The following is a 17968-nucleotide window of genomic DNA, read 5'->3' on the forward strand; positions in this document are numbered from 1 at the left end:
TGGACTTGATGGGCCGAGTGGCCTTGCTTCCACTCCTATGTCTTATGGTCTTATGACCCCTAAAATGTTGACTGTTATTTCTCTCCAAAGATGCTGCTAGAGCTGCTGAGTTTCTCTAGCTACTTCTATTTTGGTTTCAGACTTCCAGGATCTGCAGTTTTCCATTTTATAGGTAAAGATGAAAAAATAAGCAGACAAGCATGCTACAACTGAAACATTTAAAGCAGGCAATAAAGTATCAATGTTACTTCTACAAGGTGAACCCCTGAAAATGAGAAAGGTAGTTAGAACGTTTAGTAAAGTTATTTATTTGTCAGATACTCCTTAGTAAGGGTGGATGAATCAGTCTGTCACATAAACACATTAAACTCGCATCATCATAGAGAGCACGGAAAGAGTGAGTATGCCAGATAGCAATAGGTGTAGAGGATGATGTGTGTATAGAGTTCATAAAGTGATCCTCCTACAGTCTGACTAGCCAGTACTAGGACAATCAGACTCTGTATTTCGCACTTAGAGGAAGGATGCATCACATATCTAAAGTGTCCTCAGGAAATTCAAGGAAATCTGTAAAGGTACATTTGGATGCACTAATTTAGGTACATATGGTGTGGATATGGCACTAATGAAAGAAACACCCCATTGATCAAGCCTGGGAAAATGAGCTCAATTGAAAATAATGATGCAATGTTTGCATAGATAGAAATCACCTGATTGAACCAAGCCAAAAGAGTAGGATTTCACTCCTAGAATTAGCTCCTATACTGGAGTCAACTAATTTGTGCATAGATTACGGAAAAGTAAATGTACTAACAAAACAAATTTATACCTTGTATGGCAGAACATTGCAATGGTAGGGTTGCAGTGCTTCATTTCTCTCTCGGATTAATCTATTGAAGAGGTACTGGCAAGTACCATTGCAGCAAAAGCTAAAGAGATATCAGCCTTTTGTTACATCAAATGGATTGTGCCAGTACAAAAGCAGAAAAAGCTTGAGAAACCTCAGCAGGTTAGAACAAGGTTCACTGAACCCAAAATGTTGTCTCTGTTTTGTCTCTACAGATGCTGCCAGAGTCATTGCGTTTCTCCAGCTATTTCCATTACGGTTTCAGATTTCTAGCATCTGCAGTTTTTCATTTATTTCTTGTTGGCTTACACCAATGCTGTAAGGCCATGCCATTCAGGTTTAAAAGTGACCCAGCTACATATCCAGGACATGAATCAAGTTGTAGCTAAAGTGTTTAGCTGTAGAGTTTTAGACATGATTATTGCAGTGATTATAATAAGGTCAGCCAGGTGGGCCTTTTAGGATATGAGTTCCTTGATTGAGGGCAGTTAATCTGGTCTAATCAGGGGGCCCTGGCTAACAGATAAGAACAGGAGTGTCAAAGGATCTGTTCACTCTGAGAAAGCTAGATCAGTGTCAAGGACTGTCCACATGTAAATAAAGGCTGGCTGGCTGATATGAAGTTATTTCAGTTGTAAGACCTGGAATTATTTCAAAGTCTAAAGAATGGAATGAAATCAAATGATGGGCAAAACAGTCTGCATGGGGAACTTCAAAGTTTATCACCAAGAATCCTTGGATGCACCACTGGTGGCCAAACTGGACAAGTCTTAAATGACAAAGAGATAGGCTAGGGCCTGTGGTAGGTGGTGAATGAGCAAACAAGTGGGAAGATCTTGTTTGACCATGTCCACAACAATGTATCTGTTGTAGATCCATCTGCCCATGATACTAACTGCAGGACTGATAGCCATTGTGGAGACTATCCAATATTGTCCAATATGTTGTGTGGCATTCATTTTGCATTAAATGCGAGCAGGCTTTGAGCAGATCTCGTAACTCAAAACTGGGCATCCAGGTGACACTGTTGGCTCAGTTAGCTTGAAAGCCAGTTTGTCATGCAGAGTAAAGACAACAGGATAGTGGGGTGGAGGTTCAGTTCTGACACTGACTGAGGTTGTCAGTCAAGAAGTGCTGAAGTGTGTGCTCACCAGGTGACAATGAAGGCAGACCCTACAATGAAGCCTCTCACTGGGAGTGTCCTGGTATTAACTATGAAAACTGTGTTCACTGTGAAAATGAACACACAAGAATGGCCACTTAGGCAAGAATCCTGGAGGGCAGTCAGAACCCAAGGTGGGCACCAGCAAATGGTCAGTCATACTTACTAGGAGATCAAAGTAAAGCAATGCCTCAGCAGTGTAAGTGTAGTTTGATTTTAGTGTGTTCTGCTTTCCTGTTACTTTCATTTGAAAACCAAAAAATAATGAATAATGAAATCAAAAGCAAAGCTTTTCAGAACAATTATTCATAAAATCATGGAGTTGTGTACTGGTTTGATGTTCCAATTGACTGTGGTCTGCAATGACATTTTTTCAAGCATGCCTATTACCTATTCTATCTGCATTCTGTATAAATAGCACAGTATTATTTTACTGACAATACACACTGTGAAAGGCTAATATGGTTCAATTTAAATATGAGTCCTATGTTTGTCATCTTGGAAAAAGAATGCTTCTTTCACAATTGGAAAGGCAATGAATTGCATAAATTGCTATAGCTTTTAAAAACTCTTTTCTCATATAGAATTTCGAATTTCGATTAATACTTAAGACATTACAAGGAGGAACAGAAACATAATCTTCAATCACAGCACTGTGTGGATTTTATATTCTCTTTGCCTATGTACTTGTCTTCTTATAAAGTATTAATGCGATTCACATAAAAATAGAAATGAAACCTAAGAGTGCATGCTGTACCTTCAGTGACTGTTATCCTTGAATGTCCAAATGATCTAAGGTCCTCAAACGGCCATAATCCAGGCAGCTAACTATGCTGCACATCTAACTCATCAATTTCCACGGAGCTGTAAACTGAAACTCAGAAAGTGTGTTCCATAGTATCTAATTTCACTTAATATTTTAACAGAAAACTTATTTAAAAACATATTATGATCCTTTTTAACTTGTGACACAAGGGGGCCAGTGTGAACAGGAAGTTTGATTTGATTCAGCAATTGGAGGACAATGTGATTTTGACTTCCAAGTTTCAATTCAATTTATTTAATTTTATTTGCTCAGATGATATGTAAATTTATTACAAACATTTCTAAATTAGTTTCAAAAATAAGTTTCAATAAATAACTTACTTGAACCACTGCTGTCCATGTGGGATAGGAGAAACTACAACGCTGTGAAGGAGATCCAAGATTTTGACTCAGTAACAGTGAGAGGACGGCAATGGATTTTTCAAGTCTGGATGCTGCATAACTTTCAGTGGAACTTGACGGTCATTGTGTTCCCATTTCACCTGCTGTGTTCCTTGGGATGATACAGATCATGGGTTTAGAAAGTTGTAGTAGCCTTGGAGAGTTGCTGCAGTGCGTGTCATAGAGTGCACATTGCTGTCACTGTGTGCTAGAAAGAAACGTTGACAATCAAATAAGCTCCATTTCCCTAGGGGACATTGAGATTCTTGAGTGTTGTTGAAGATGCACTGCTCCAGGTAATTGGAGAACGTTCCAGCTTACTTCTGACTTGCACCTTGTTGATGGAGGACAGACCTTAGGGAATCATAAAGTTCCAAGTTTCTGACCTGCTCCTCTAAGCACGCTATTTATTTAACTGGCCAACTTAAGTATTAGATCAATGGTAACCTGCATGGTATCGACAGTGGGCAATGCAGCAACAGTAATGTTGTGAGATAGACTCCCTCTTGTTGATATTTGCCTGGCACTTGTATAATAGGAATGCTAGTTGTCACTTACTAGTTCAAGACTGAATGCTGATCAGGAATTAGTGCATGTGAGCACCGACTTTCATAGTGCCTAAGGAATTAAGAAAATGTGCTGAGCATGTCACTGTTGTTGGGTACTTCTTGAATTTGTCCGTTGTTGCCATTTGGTTGCCTTTTTGCAATATCCTGGCATGTAAGTTGCCCTACCTCAGATAGAAAATCTTTTGTCCATAAGTAAAAGGCTTTAGTCTCAAGTCCCATTCCAGAATTGACAGTTCAGTGCAGCACTTCTGAGGTACTTCACTAATCATTAGTAATGTCTTTCACACAAAATGATTTTCTTTCTGCTGTCTCAGGTAGATATGCAAGATGTTCTCATGTTATCTCAAAGTCGCCCAGGAAAGCTATTCCTCATGTCTTGGCTAATAATTTTCCGTCAATCAACATCACTCATTTAGGTGAGGTGTTTGTTAGTACATTGTGCTTTCGGAAGCTTGCTCTGTGCAAACTGGCAGTATTGGAACATACACAAAGTGACTATTTATCAAAAGAACTTCATAAGGTGGTAAATGACTTGCAGTCATGAAAGGCGCTTTATAAATGCAATACTTTATTTTAAGTCAAAACCTGTCAAATCACTATTTCCAAGATTTGAGCCCAAGGGAATTTTAGTAAGTGTAAGCATTGAGAAGAGATGTTTGATTTACTGGCAATGCCTCTGAAAGCTCCACGCCAGACGGCACATGAGTTATGACTTACCAGCTAAAAACCTGCCGTGCAGACAACCATTTATTCAAGCCAGCGCAGACAAGGGGCTGCATTCCTTTATATTCCATCCCACGGCTTGCAGTACACTTCAAGTGGGCACAAGTGATTTTCATATCACTAAATCTGCTAGCATCCTCTGCAAAATCTGGACATAGCAAAGGCACGGACAATTTGAATTTTTTTTAGTGAACAGATTCACCTGTTGTGTTGCGTTTTCCTCCCTGGATTTTCTTTCTATATCATGTCATGTGTACTTTTGTGTTCTGTACAGTCTTTCTCAAAGGGATAGAGATGCAATAGCATTAGGTGCAGTTATGCTCAGGGACCATTAGCTGCAGTTAAAGTTTACTTTAAGGCAAAAGTGCCCAAAAATAGGAGCTACAAACACAATTATCCATTTTCAAGTGAATGTAGTCTCTATGATATTCCCTTCTAGAAGGGAAGTTAGCTATTCTGGTCTCCCTGCTAATGGAAGGATGTTGTGAAACTTGAAAGGGTTCAGAGAAGATTTACAAGGATCTTTGCCAGGGTTGGAGGGTTTGAGCCAGAGGAAGAGGCTGAATAGGCTGGGGCTATTTTCCCCAGAGCGTCAGAGGCTGAGGTATGACCTTACAGAGGATTAGAAAATCATAAAGGGAATGGATGGGGTGAGTAGCCAAGGTTTTTTTTTCCCCAACATGGGAGAGTCCAAAACTAGAGGGCATAGGTTTAAGGTGAGATGGGGAATATATGAAAGGGACCTAAGAGGAAACTTTTTCATGCAGAGAGTGGTGCATGCATGGAATGAGCTGTCAGAGGAACAGGTGGAGGCTGATACAATTACAACATTTAAAAGGCATCTGGACGAGTATGTGAATAGGAAGGTTTAGAGGAATAAGGGGCAAAAGCTGGCAAATGGGACTAGATTAATCTAGGATATCTGGTCAACATGGACAAGTTGGAGCAAAGGGCCTGTTTTGGTGCTGTACATCTCTATGACTTTATGGATCTAAATGTAATATCACGTTTCAAGAAAGGAAGGGAAGGGAGGAAATAAGGAAGTGTAGCCTAATTAGCCGGGCATGAAGCATCAGGGAAACAAAATAATGCTGAAATCTATTATTAATATTGCCTTGATAATGAGCTTAGAAAGTTATAGTTTAATGTGGCAGAGTTAAAATAATTCTATGAAAAGCAAATCACCTTTGATAAATTATTCGATATACTACTGGGGCTTTAGATGTAGAGAAGCCAGTAGATGTTTGTCATGAGACAGTAGAAGCTGCAGATGCTGGAGAATCTGAGATAACAAGGTGTAGAGCTGGATGAACACAGCAGGAAAGCTCATGTTTCAGGCCTAGACCCTTCTTCAGAAATCTCATTTCTGAAGAAGGGTCTAGGTCTGAAACGTCAGCCTTCCTGCTCCTCTGATGCTGCTTGGCCTGCTGTGTTCATCCAGCTCTACACCTTGTTATCTCAGATGTTTGTCATGGACAGTTTGAAGTGTTACCTTAAAGTTATACATGAATAATGTGTTTGAATGTGTACATTTCTTACCCTTGGAGTAAGTCAATTTTTCAAATAACCAGTAGCAAAGTCCTTTGTACTTGAAAGGAAAGTTCAGTTTATTTCACTCTCTTGCTCTGAAAATTAACAAGAAAAGTAAGGTACATACTTACAGAGACACACATAGATTCACTACAGATAAAATTGAAAAAAAACCTTATAAAATATAAAATGTGAAACAATTTCAGTTCCTATTGTTTGCGTTGGCATACCTGGTTTTTCAAAGTCAATATGCTGGTCTTTTAAAGGTTTTGATCATTAGATGCTGACCAAGATAATGGACGTTTGTCTGAGGTAATGTCTTGGAATTTCAGGATTTTCCCAATAACTGCAATGGCTTTCTCAGTTAAATTTCTGGACCTTTTTTGACAGTGGTAAGCTTTGTAGTTAGAGCAGGAGAAGGGACAGATTTTGTTTCTCTAGCTCTGCAGACGAGGCGCTTTCAGCAGTCCAAAAGATTACAATACTTCAGTCATTCTCCCTCTCTGTTCTGATTCTCTCTCAGGACTGATATTCTTGTCTTTCTCTGATATTTGTTTGAAGATATCTCTCCTGATATTTCTCTGCTTTTTGGCAGCTTGTCCTGCCTTTTCTATGCTCTTGGCAGGCAATCAAAGATGACCACAATGTCATGTGACCTACACAAACCGACAAAATCATCTTTCAAACAAGACAAGTGGCAATGTAATTGATAGTTTTGAATTTGAATATGCCTTTGAGGTGAGGTTCTTTGTTTCTCTCTTCTCAGGATAGTCCTTGACAATTCCACAGCAGTGCCATTTAATATGTTAATTTGTGATCCACTTGAAACCTTCCTGGCATTGATAATTTTATAGTTATGGAATGAGTGGTCCTTAGAGCCCAGTTTGCACATCTTTAACTTCACCCCAATTTTTAAAGTTGTAATTTTTAAAAGGTTTCTAAATTGTTGTATTTATATGAATGCATTGACAAAGCATGCTGTACATTCAGATTTCCAAAAGGAGACCAGAAGTTATAGAAGCGGAATTTGGCCCATGAAGTCTGCTCCGCCATTCGATCATTGCTGATATGCTTCTCAACATCATTCTCCTGCATTCTCCCCGTAATCCTTGATCCCCTACTAATCAAGAGCCTATCTATTGCTGTCTCAATGACTAGACCCCCACAGCATGCTGTGGCAATTAGCTCCACAGATTAACAATCCTCTGACTGAAAAAATCCCTCCTCATCTCAGTTCAATAGGGTCATCTGTTCACTCTGAGGGTGTGCCCTCAGGTTCTAGTCTCATCTCCACATCCACTCTATCTACACCTCTCAGATTTCTGTAAGTTTCAATCAGATCCCTGTCATCTTTCTAAACGCCATCTAATACAGATCCAGAGTCTTCAACTGCCTCTCATATGACAGCGTCTCCATCCCAAGGATCTGGTAAACCTTCTCTCGACCCCCTTCAACACCCAGCACATCCTTCCTTAGATACAGGGCACAAAACTGCTCACAACATTTCAAATGTGGTCTGACCAGAGCCTTATACAACATCGGCAGTAGATCCCTGCTCTTGTATTCTTGCCTTCTCGAACATTGCAGTTGCCTTCCAGACTGTCAACTGAACATGCATGTTAACCTTGAAAGATACCTGAACTAAGTCCCTTGCACTTCAGATTTCTGAGGCCTTTCTCCATTTAAAAAATATTCCAAGTCTTTATTCTTCCTGCCAAAGTACTTAACCTCACACTTTTCCACATTGCATTCCGGGTACCTTCTGCAGCCTCCCCACTTCCCTAACATGAGTTGCCCCTCCACCTATCTTTGTGTCATCTGTAAACCTAGCAACAATGCCCTGAGTTCCTTCATCCAGATTGTTAATGTACAATATGAGAAGTTATGATTTTATCACAGACCGCTGTGGATCTCCACTTGTCACCAGCTGCCATTCTGAGAAGGCACCTTTAACCCCACTCTCTGCCTTCTGCCAGTCAGCCAGTCATCTATCATACCAGTGCCTTGCATCCTAACACCATGAACTCATCTTATTTAGCAACCTTGTTTGCAGTACCTTGTCAAAGACCTTCTGGAAATCCAAATGGAACACTTTCAGTAGATCGCCTTTATCTAACTCGTTACTTCCTCAAAGAACTCTAACAGATTTGTGGGGCATGGCATCCCCTTGACAAAGCCATGCTGATTCAGCCTTACTTTACCTTGCACTTCCAAGTACTCCACAATCTCATCCTTAATAATGATTTTTAAATCTTGTATTTTTATTTACTCATGGGACGTGGGCATTGCTAGTTGGACTAGCATTTATTGCATATCCCTCATTGCCTGGGAGAAAGTGGTAGTGAGCTGCTTTCTTAAAATTCTGCAGTCCACATGATTGACCCACAATGCCCTTAAGGAGGAAATTCCAGAATTTTTATCTAGCAACACTGAAGGAATAGTGATATATTTCCAAGTTAGGATGATGGAAGTGTCGGGTTTGGAAGGTGCTGTCTGAGGATCTTAGGTGGATTGCTGCAGTGCATCTTGTAGATAGTATGTTCTGCTGCTACTGAGTATTGGGGGTGAAGGGAATGAATGCTTGTGGATGTGATGCCAACCATCACATTCCTGACTTGTACCTTGTACACGGTGAACAAGATTTAGTCAGTCAGGAGGGGAGATACTCACTGCAGTATTCCAAGCCTCTGACCTGGTCTTATAGCCATTGTATTCATGTGGAGGGTCCAGTCGAGTTTCTGGTCAATCATAATACCCAGGATGTTGATCATGGGGAATTCAGTGATGGTAGTACCATCAAATATCAAGGGTCAATGTTGAGGTTGTCTCTTATTGGAGATGGTCATTGCCTGGTATTTGTGGTGTAACTGTTACTGGCCATTTTTTAGCCCATGCCTGAATATTGTCCAGGTCTTATTGCACACGAACATGAACTGCTTCAGTATCTGAGGACTCGCGAATGGCGCTGAACATTGCACAATCATCAGTGAACATCCCCACTTCTGATCTTATGATGGAGCTCATTGATGAAGCAGCTGAAAATGGTTGGGCCTAGGACACTACCCTGAAGAAGTCATGCAGGGATGTCCTGGAGCTGAGATGACTGACATCCAACAACCGCAGCCATCTTCCTACGTGCCAGGTATGACTCCAACCACCAAAGAGTTTGCCCCGGTACTCATTGATTCCAATTTTACCGGGGTTTTGATGTCACACTTTGTAAATTTTGGCCTTGATGTCAAGGGCTGTTACTCTTATCTCATCTCTGGAATTCTGCTTGTTTGTCCAAGGCTGTAATGAAATCAGGATGTGAATAGTCCTGGTAGAACTCAAACTGGGCATCACTGAGCAGGACATTACTGAGTGAATGCTGCTTGATAGCACTGTTGGTGATGCTTTTCTGATGATCTGCAGTAGGCTGATGGGGCCATAATTGGCCAGGTTTGATTTACCAATTTTAGCAATGACTGAAGTCATGCTCCCTGTCCTGTAATTTCTTGTCTTCTGCTTCCCTGGTCCTTAAACAGCAGGGTTACATTAACCATTTTCCATTCTTCTGGAATCTCTCCTGGCTCCAGTGATTCTTGAAAGATCACCACCAATGCCTCAATAATCTCCTCAGCTTTATCCTTCCGAAATCTGGGTTATAGCCCTTCTGCTCCAGGTGATTTATCCACCTTCAGTACCTTCAGCTTCCATAGCATCTTTTCCTTAGTGATGGCCATCCACTCAACTCTAACCCCTGACTCTCGTGCAGCTCTGGTATGCTGCTGGTATCTTCCACGGCGAACATTGATGCAAAGTACCCATTCAGTTCCTCCACTATTTCTTTGTTGCCCATTACTACTTCTCCAGCCTCATGTTCCAGTGGCCCAATGTGCACTTTTACCTTTTTAGATATCTAAAAAAAACTCTTGCCGTCTTCTTCAGTGTTCTGCAGGACCACTCAGCTCCTGATCTCATTACAGTCTTGGTTCCAACACAGACAAAAGTGTTGGAATCCAAAGGTGAGATGTAAGTGACAGCCCTTGACATTAAGGCTGCATTCGACTGAGTTTGGCATCGAGGAGCCTCAGCAAAACTGGAATCAAAGTGTTCCAGAGGGCACATTCTTCACTGGTTGGAGTCATTCCAGGCACATAGGAAGATGGTTGTGTTTGCTAGAGATCAGTCATCTCAGCAATATTACTCACTAGCTTACCACAAATTTTATCTTCTTCCCTCTTATTGCATTAGTTGTCATTCCATACTGATTTTTAAAGGCTTTTCAATCCTGTGGCTTCTCACTAATCTTTGGCATATTGGGTACTTTTTCTTTTGCTATTAAGCTGTCCCTGCCTTCCCTAGCCAGCTATGATTGCCTTCTCCTCCCCTTAGTACGTTTCCTCTTCCTGCGAGGAACATCTGCTGTGCGCCCTGAATCACCCCCCAGAAACTCCTGCCATTGCCGTTCCAATGTTTTCCCTGCTAGGCTCCCCTTCAAACCAACACTGGCGAGCTCTTCCTTCATGCCATTGTAGTTATTTTTACTCAGCTGTGATACCATTACATCTGATTCCAGTTTCTCCCTCTCAAACTGCAGAGTGAATCCTATCATGTCGTCGTCACTGCTTCCGGAGATTCCTTCACCTTAAGCTCTCCAACCAAGTCATCAAGTCCAGAATTGCCTGTTCCCTAGTGGGCTTTACCACAAGCTGCTCCAAAAATCCCTCTTGCAGATATTCCATGAATTCCTTTTCTTGAGTTCCACTACCTACCTGATTTTGCCAGTCCACCTGGATATTGAAATTCCCCATGATTATTGTGATAGTGCTTTTCTACATGCCTTTTCATCCTGATTTATTTTCTTCCACACATCCTGATTACTGCTAATAGACCTGTACACAGCTCCAGTCAGGGTCTCTTTTCCTTTGTGTTTCCGGACTCTGCCTGTGCACGCCTGGACTGATGTGTCTGTCGCTGTCTCTGTCTCTGTCTCTCACACACACACACAAAGAGACACATTTATGATGGCTGTTTCCATGGAGACAGTTTATCCGAGTTCAGTAATTTTGAGATTTGAGTTTCATACCTTCATGAAATGTGAGCTTTCGGAAGGCAGGACGTATTTTGAACTTTATTACAAAGGTTTAATATACAAGAACCATTAAACTTGCCATAACATTACTGGGCCTTAGTGAGACTACACATTGAGTACTATACAGTTTCTGTCTTCATATCTAGGAAAGTATGTGGTTGACTCATAGGCAGTACAGTGACGGTTCACTAGATTAATCCCCAAGATTAGAGAATTGTTCTAAAATTAAAAATAAAGTAAATTGAGTCACTAGTCTCTGGAGTTTGGAAGAATGGGAGTGATCTCATTGAATGATGTAAAATATACCGTGGGATGACAGAGTAGAACCTGAGAGGTTGTTTCCCCTGGCCTGTGCAATCCAGAACAGGGGCCAAAACCCTTAAGTATCAGGTGGGGAAAATGGAGTGGACACAGAGAGGGGAGCATCATTTAGGGTTTAAAGAAAATAATTATATTATCATTCAGAGGGCTGTGAACCTTTGGAACACTGTTCTCTGCAAGCTTGCAGATGCACCTTCATTAAATGCATTCATGATTGTATCAACAGTTTTTTTTTATCTTCCAGAGAAACAAAATATATGAGGTGGAAGAGAAAGTGAAGGCAAGGCAGAAAATAACACTGATTGGAGTGGCTGGTAGAGGAAATCAAAGCAACCAAATGTCACTTTCCCTCCTTATATCGTGTTGTGAATGTTTTGGCACGACACATGCTGAAGGGGACAGCACTGAGTTTCCTTATCCTCTCAGGACTTTTGTCCTCACAGAAATTAAAAGTGTAATGAGAGTTTGCAAGGCCAAAGAGACGACATTGATAAATTGTGCCAACTTAGAGAATTCCATAAATTAAGGCGCGTGAACCTTAAAACACACTTTCTCGAAAGGAATGCAGTATGTTAATTGAAGCTGGAGGAACACAGCGGGTCAGACGTCATCAGAGGAGCAGGAACGTTAACGTTTTGGGTTAGACTGGAACATGAATTAACTCCACAGAGGCTGATATCCCGTCACCAAGTCTCTTTTTGTTTACATGAAGAGTCATTGACACTTATCCAGCTCCCTCAGAGCCATCTCTTGGAGTGAACAGAAACTCCAGCATCCCTGTTCTTATCTGTCAGCCAGGGCTCCCTAATTGGACCAGGCTAACAGCCCTAATCAGGGATTTCTACAGGTTCCACCTGGCTGACATCATTACAATCACTACAGAGGGGTGTACAATATTTCCCCAAGTTTACTTACGAACTAATGGCTGATAGTTAGGTAAGCTGTGAGGTGGATGCAAAGTGGTTGCACTAGAAACAGATTGAGTCAATGGACAAGCTCATATCAGTAACAGGATATAAGCCTGAAATGTCAGCCTTCCTGCTCCCGTGATGCTGCTTGACCTGCTGTGTTCATCCAGCTCTACACTTTGTTATCTAGGATTGTGGAGTTACCCACTTCAATAGAAAAGGAGCAAAAGAGTTCTTTATTTGTAGATATTGAAAGACTAGGACATCTTGATTTTCAAAGGGAAGAGGGCCTGCATATCAGTCATTAGCTACAAGTAATTAGGAATACAAACTGCAGATTAGTTTTATGACAAATGAATTGGAAGGTAAGTATAAAGAAGTCAATTACTCTCTCTAACCACGGTGAGACAAAATTTGGTGTATTATGTACCTTTTTGGTTTACTTATCCAGGTAAGGTTATACCTGTCTAAAAAGAACTACAACAAATGTTCAATGGACCAAATTCTGATTTGGGGGTTGTTCCTAAAAAGAGATTGAGATTGACGAGTGAAAGAAACGAGCCCATGTCGAACGTAAGCCCAAACTCAACTAGTCCCACCTGCCTGCTCCTGGCCCATATCCTGCTAAACCTTTCCTATTTATGTACATATCCAAACATTTTAAAAATACATTTCATTGTGCCCACATCCACCACTTCCTCAGGAAACTCACACATGACCTTGGTATAAAATATTTCAACAAGTTGCGGCTCATGATGGCTGGAGAGAGGAGGCAATAAGGTAAGGAAGGATTTCAGTAGCAGAACAGCTGAGATTAGCTGGAAGAAGGCAGTGTTAAAGAGATGGAAAAGGCAATCTTAATGATTGATCTGCATAAGGAGTATCCCAAAAGTCATTTCCTGCAAAACCACACTCAAAGCAGATTACTTAGGTTAGTACAAATACCTGAAATGCTTTAAAACTGAAGTTGAAAAAAGATGCAACGAAGCAGGTTGCCTCATTGCCACAGTACTGCCTAATTTAGTGAGTGTTGGCCTTTTGCCAATGAGTTATGAGGGTCAGAGATAATGGGAACTGCAGATGCTGGAGATTCCAAGATAATAAAATGTGAGGCTGGATGAACACAGCAGGCCAAGCAGCATCTCAGGAGCACAAAAGCTGACGTTTCGGGCCTGGACCCTTCATCAGAGAGGGGGATGGGGGGAGGGAACTGGAATAAATAGGGAGAGAGGGGGAGGCGGACCGAAGATGGAGAGTAAAGAAGATAGGTGGAGAGGGTGTAGGTGGGGAGGTAGGGAGGGGATAGGTCAGTCCAGGGAAGACGGACAGGTCAAGGAGGTGGGATGAGGTTAGTAGGTAGCTGGGGGTGCGGCTTGGGGTGGGAGGAAGGGATGGGTGAGAGGAAGAACCGGTTAGGGAGGCAGAGACCGGTTGGACTGGTTTTGGGATGCAGTGGGTGGGGGGGAAGAGCTGGGCTGGTTGTGTGGTGCAGTGGGGGGAGGGGATGAACTGGGCTGGTTTAGGGATGCAGTGGGGGAAGGGGAGATTTTGAAACTGGTGAAGTCCACATTGATACCATATGGCTGCAGGGTTCCCAGGCGGAATATGAGTTGCTGTTCCTGCAACCTTCGGGTGGCATCATTGTGGCAGTGCAGGAGGCCCATGATGGACATGTCATCAAGAGAATGGGAGGGGGAGTGGAAATGGTTTGCGACTGGGAGGTGCAGTTGTTTGTTGCGAACTGAGCGGAGGTGTTCTGCAAAGTGGTCCCCAAGCCTCCGCTTGGTTTCCCCAATGTAGAGAAAGCCGCACCGGGTACAGTGGATGCAGTATATCACATTGGCAGATGTGCAGGTGAACCTCTGCTTAATGTGGAATGTCATCTTGGGGCCTGGGATGGGGGTGAGGGAGGAGGTGTGGGGACAAGTGTAGCATTTCCTGCGGTTGCAGGGGAAGGTGCCGGGTGTGGTGGGGTTGGAGGGCAGTGTGGAGCGAACAAGGGAGTCACGGAGAGAGTGGTCTCTCCGGAAAGCAGACAGGGGTGGGGATGGAAAAATGTCTTGGGTGGTGGGGTCGGATTGTAAGTGGCGGAAGTGTCGGAGGATAATGCGTTGTATCCGGAGGTTGGTAGGGTGGTGTGTGAGAACGAGGGGGATCCTCTTGGGGCGGTTGTGGCGGGGGCGGGGTGTGAGGGATGTGTCGCGGGAAATGCGGGAGACGCGGTCAAGGGCGTTCTCAATCACCGTGGGGGGGAAGTTGCGGTCCTTAAAGAACTTGGACATCTGGGATGTGCGGGAGTGGAATGTCTTATCGTGGGAGCAGATGCGGCGGAGGCGGAGGAATTGGGAATAGGGGATGGAATTTTTGCAGGAGGGTGGGTGGGAGGAGGTGTATTCTAGGTAGCTGTGGGAGTCGGTGGGCTTGAAATGGACATCAGTTACAAGCTGGTTGCCTGAGATGGAGACTGAGAGGTCCAGGAAGGTGAGGGATGTGCTGGAGATGGCCCAGGTGAACTGAAGGTTGGGGTGGAAGGTGTTGGTGAAGTGGATGAACTGTTCGAGCTCCTCTGGGGAGCAAGAGGCGGCGCCGATATAGTCATCAATGTACCGGAGGAAGAGGTGGGGTTTGGGGCCTGTGTAGGTGCGGAAGATGGACTGTTCCACGTAACCTACAAAGAGGCAGGCATAGCTGGGGCCCATGCGGGTGCCCATGGCCACCCCCTTAGTCTGTAGGAAGTGGGAGGAGTCAAAAGAGAAGTTGTTGAGTGTGAGGACGAGTTCCGCTAGGCGGATGAGAGTGTCGGTGGAGGGGGCCTGGTCGGGCCTGCGGGACAGGAAGAAGCGGAGGGCCTTGAGGCCATCTCCATGCGGAATGCAGGTGTACAGGGACTGGACGTCCATGGTGAATATGAGGTGTTGGGGGCCAGGGAATTGGAAGTCCTGGAGGAGGTGGAGGGCGTGGGTGGTGTCACGGACATAGGTGGGGAGTTCCTGGACCAAAGGGGAGAAAATGGAGTCCAGATAGGTGGAGATGAGTTCGGTGGGGCAGGAGCAGGCTGAGACGATGGGTCGACCAGGGCAGGCAGGTTTGTGGATTTTGGGAAGGAGATAGAAACGGGCCGTGCGGGGTTGGGGAACAATGAGGTTGGAGGCTGTGGGTGGGAGGTCCCCTGAGGTGATGAGGTCGTGAATGGTGTTGGAGATGATGGTTTGGTGCTCGGGTGTGGGGTCATGATCGAGGAGGCGGTAGGAGGTGGTGTCGGAGAGTTGGCGTCTGGCCTCGGCGATGTAGAGGTCAGTACGCCATACTACCACTGCGCCACCCTTGTCTGCGGGTTTGATGGTGAGGTTGGGGTTGGAGCGGAGGGAGCGGAGGGCTGCCCGTTCTGCGGGGGAGAGGGTCATGCAGGTTTCCAGCAGTTAGTAATGGAGCTGGCTCTTAGAAATCTTTTGTACCTGACTGATAAGCATACATTGCAGCACTCAAGCCTCTGGTGAATTTGCCTGAGTCAGCTTATCTACGAACAGCTTGCTGAGCAATTAATATTCAAACGTTAGAGGAATTCTTGCCTTAGAGAATTGAATAGCTAGGAATAATTTGGAGTGATTTTCTCAGTTCTGAAATACCTTTTCCTATTCTGAAGCACTGTAGCTTACCTGTGGGGTTGTCTTTGTTTGACACATATGCCATTCAATTATTATAGCTATACTCAGTAATTTCAAGAAACTGACCTGAAGGTCATTCTGGTCTAGCTTCGATGAATCCTCTGTGGATACCCAAGAACATCATGACAGATAGCAACAGTTTTGTATTTATATAGTGCCTTTCACAATCTCAGGACATCCAAAGTGTTTTCCAGCCATTGAAGTTTAGTCACTGTAGGAATGTAGAAAATATGTAAGTCAATTTTTACACATCAAAGTCCTGCAAACAGCAATGCGACTTTGGAAAAAAGCTAGCAATGAGAAAACTAATCTGGCTTTTCACAGATCTATGTGTAAATCTCTCAAAGGAATCTGCACAATGCCTTCTGTTATTGCTCAGTTTTAAGTAGCCATGATGTGGAGGTGCTAGCTTTGGGCTGGGGTGGACAAGGTCAGAGGTCATACAACACCAGGTTACAGTCCGAGATAACAAAGTGTGGAGCTGGATGAACACAGCCTAGACCCTTGGGTCTACTTATCCAAGTAAGGTTATACTTGCCCTAGACCCTTGGGTCTAGGCCTGAAAAATCAGCTTTTCTGCCCTAAGATGCTGCTTGACCTGCTGTGTTCATCCAGCTCCACACTTTATTAGCTCAGATTCTTCAACATCTGCAGTCCCCATTATTTCTGATACAATTTTAACCAGGTTACAGTTCAACAGGTTTATATGAAATCACAAGCTTTCGGATCGGAGCTCCTTCGTCAGGTGAAGTTACTATAGATCTGTGCCATCTTGTCACAAGTCGTCATCCTTTTGAATCAGTTTCTCTTCACTTATTCTTTTTCATGACTTTATACCAAACACATAACTTTACACCTTCTTCCCTGGGACTATTCTAGAAAATCGTTTCTGCAAACTTTCCAAAAATTTCATATTCTTCTTAAAGTCTGGGCCACAGAGCTGGGTCAGATGGGGCTAAACTCGTATTTCATATAGGTTTAGTGGAATTTAATGGTTTTTGAACTCTGTGGGCAGGATTTTTCAGATAGCAGCTTGGCCACCAGCTATGGTCCAAGCAGCACCATATTCAAGCAATGGTCAATGCTGGGCCTACAATCAACCCCTATAGAGGAAGAACTAATGGACACTTGGCTGAAGGGAAGTGTTGTATTATGTCTCATGGTCAGTATGTCAATTAACCTTCAAGGCACATGTTCATCATACTATCGCAGCACAGTAGCATAGGACCTGAGGGAATAAAGGTCACAGACACCTTCTCTTGATCTCTTGAAGCATGACACACTATTGAAAGCATGTTGCTTACTATAATCAAATAGCTTAATGTTAGACCAAGCACTGATGTGCCTGTGAGTAGAACATTTGTATATATTAAACAATAAGCTTCAATAAACATTTATTGGATTCTTCGGTACTATGCTATCCACGCCTAGTTTCTTGGTTATGATAGATAGATAACATTAGCATTGCTGCCTCGGGCAAGGATACTCTGTGGAAGACAAAAGCTATGTCAGTAATTCCAGGATTCCGATGGGATCCCACTGACAGGCTCGAATGGGGTGTCGAGTTTGAGAGGTTGTGGTACTGGTGTCGCGCACGATAAGATTAAGGGGATGTTGGGGTGATACCTCCAATACGTAGAGGAGGCAAATAACAAAGTACAAAGAAAATTTTAGCACAGGAATAGGCCCTTTGACCCTCCAGGCCAGCGCCAATCCAGATTCTCTATCTAAACCTGTCGCCTATTTTCCAAGGGTCTGCATCCCTCTGCTCCCTGACCCCTAAAAGTGATATTGTGTGGCTGTATAATTGCCAAACTATCAGCTTGACATGGGCTTTCCTTGCTGAAGAGAAAATAGAGACAGGGTGGGATGATTCGTTTTAGTAGCCATTAATTAACCTTGCAAAGGCTTCAATAGACTCAATGGAGGGGGGTGCATTGACAGTTGGACCAATCCTCGT

At 43.3% G+C, this 17968-nt stretch overlaps 1 long non-coding RNA gene across 3 annotated transcripts in view; it reads right to left on the minus strand.

Annotated features, from left to right (window-relative positions):
• Window positions 1-17968, minus strand: part of LOC125452938 (uncharacterized) — a 123080-nt gene that overhangs the window by 15042 nt on the left and 90070 nt on the right. For all 3 annotated transcript variants that reach the window (XR_007247635.2, XR_007247634.2, XR_009445710.1), the window contains 3 exons: window positions 16075-16219; window positions 6047-6132; window positions 3156-3327 (listed from right to left, as the gene is read on the minus strand). This is a non-coding gene — a long non-coding RNA (uncharacterized LOC125452938). The remainder of the gene's footprint in view (window positions 1-3155; window positions 3328-6046; window positions 6133-16074; window positions 16220-17968) is intronic.

The sequence above is a fragment of the Stegostoma tigrinum genome, chromosome 4 (genome assembly GCF_030684315.1).
Source record: "Stegostoma tigrinum isolate sSteTig4 chromosome 4, sSteTig4.hap1, whole genome shotgun sequence".
Classification (NCBI taxonomy): Eukaryota; Metazoa; Chordata; class Chondrichthyes; order Orectolobiformes; family Stegostomatidae; genus Stegostoma; species Stegostoma tigrinum.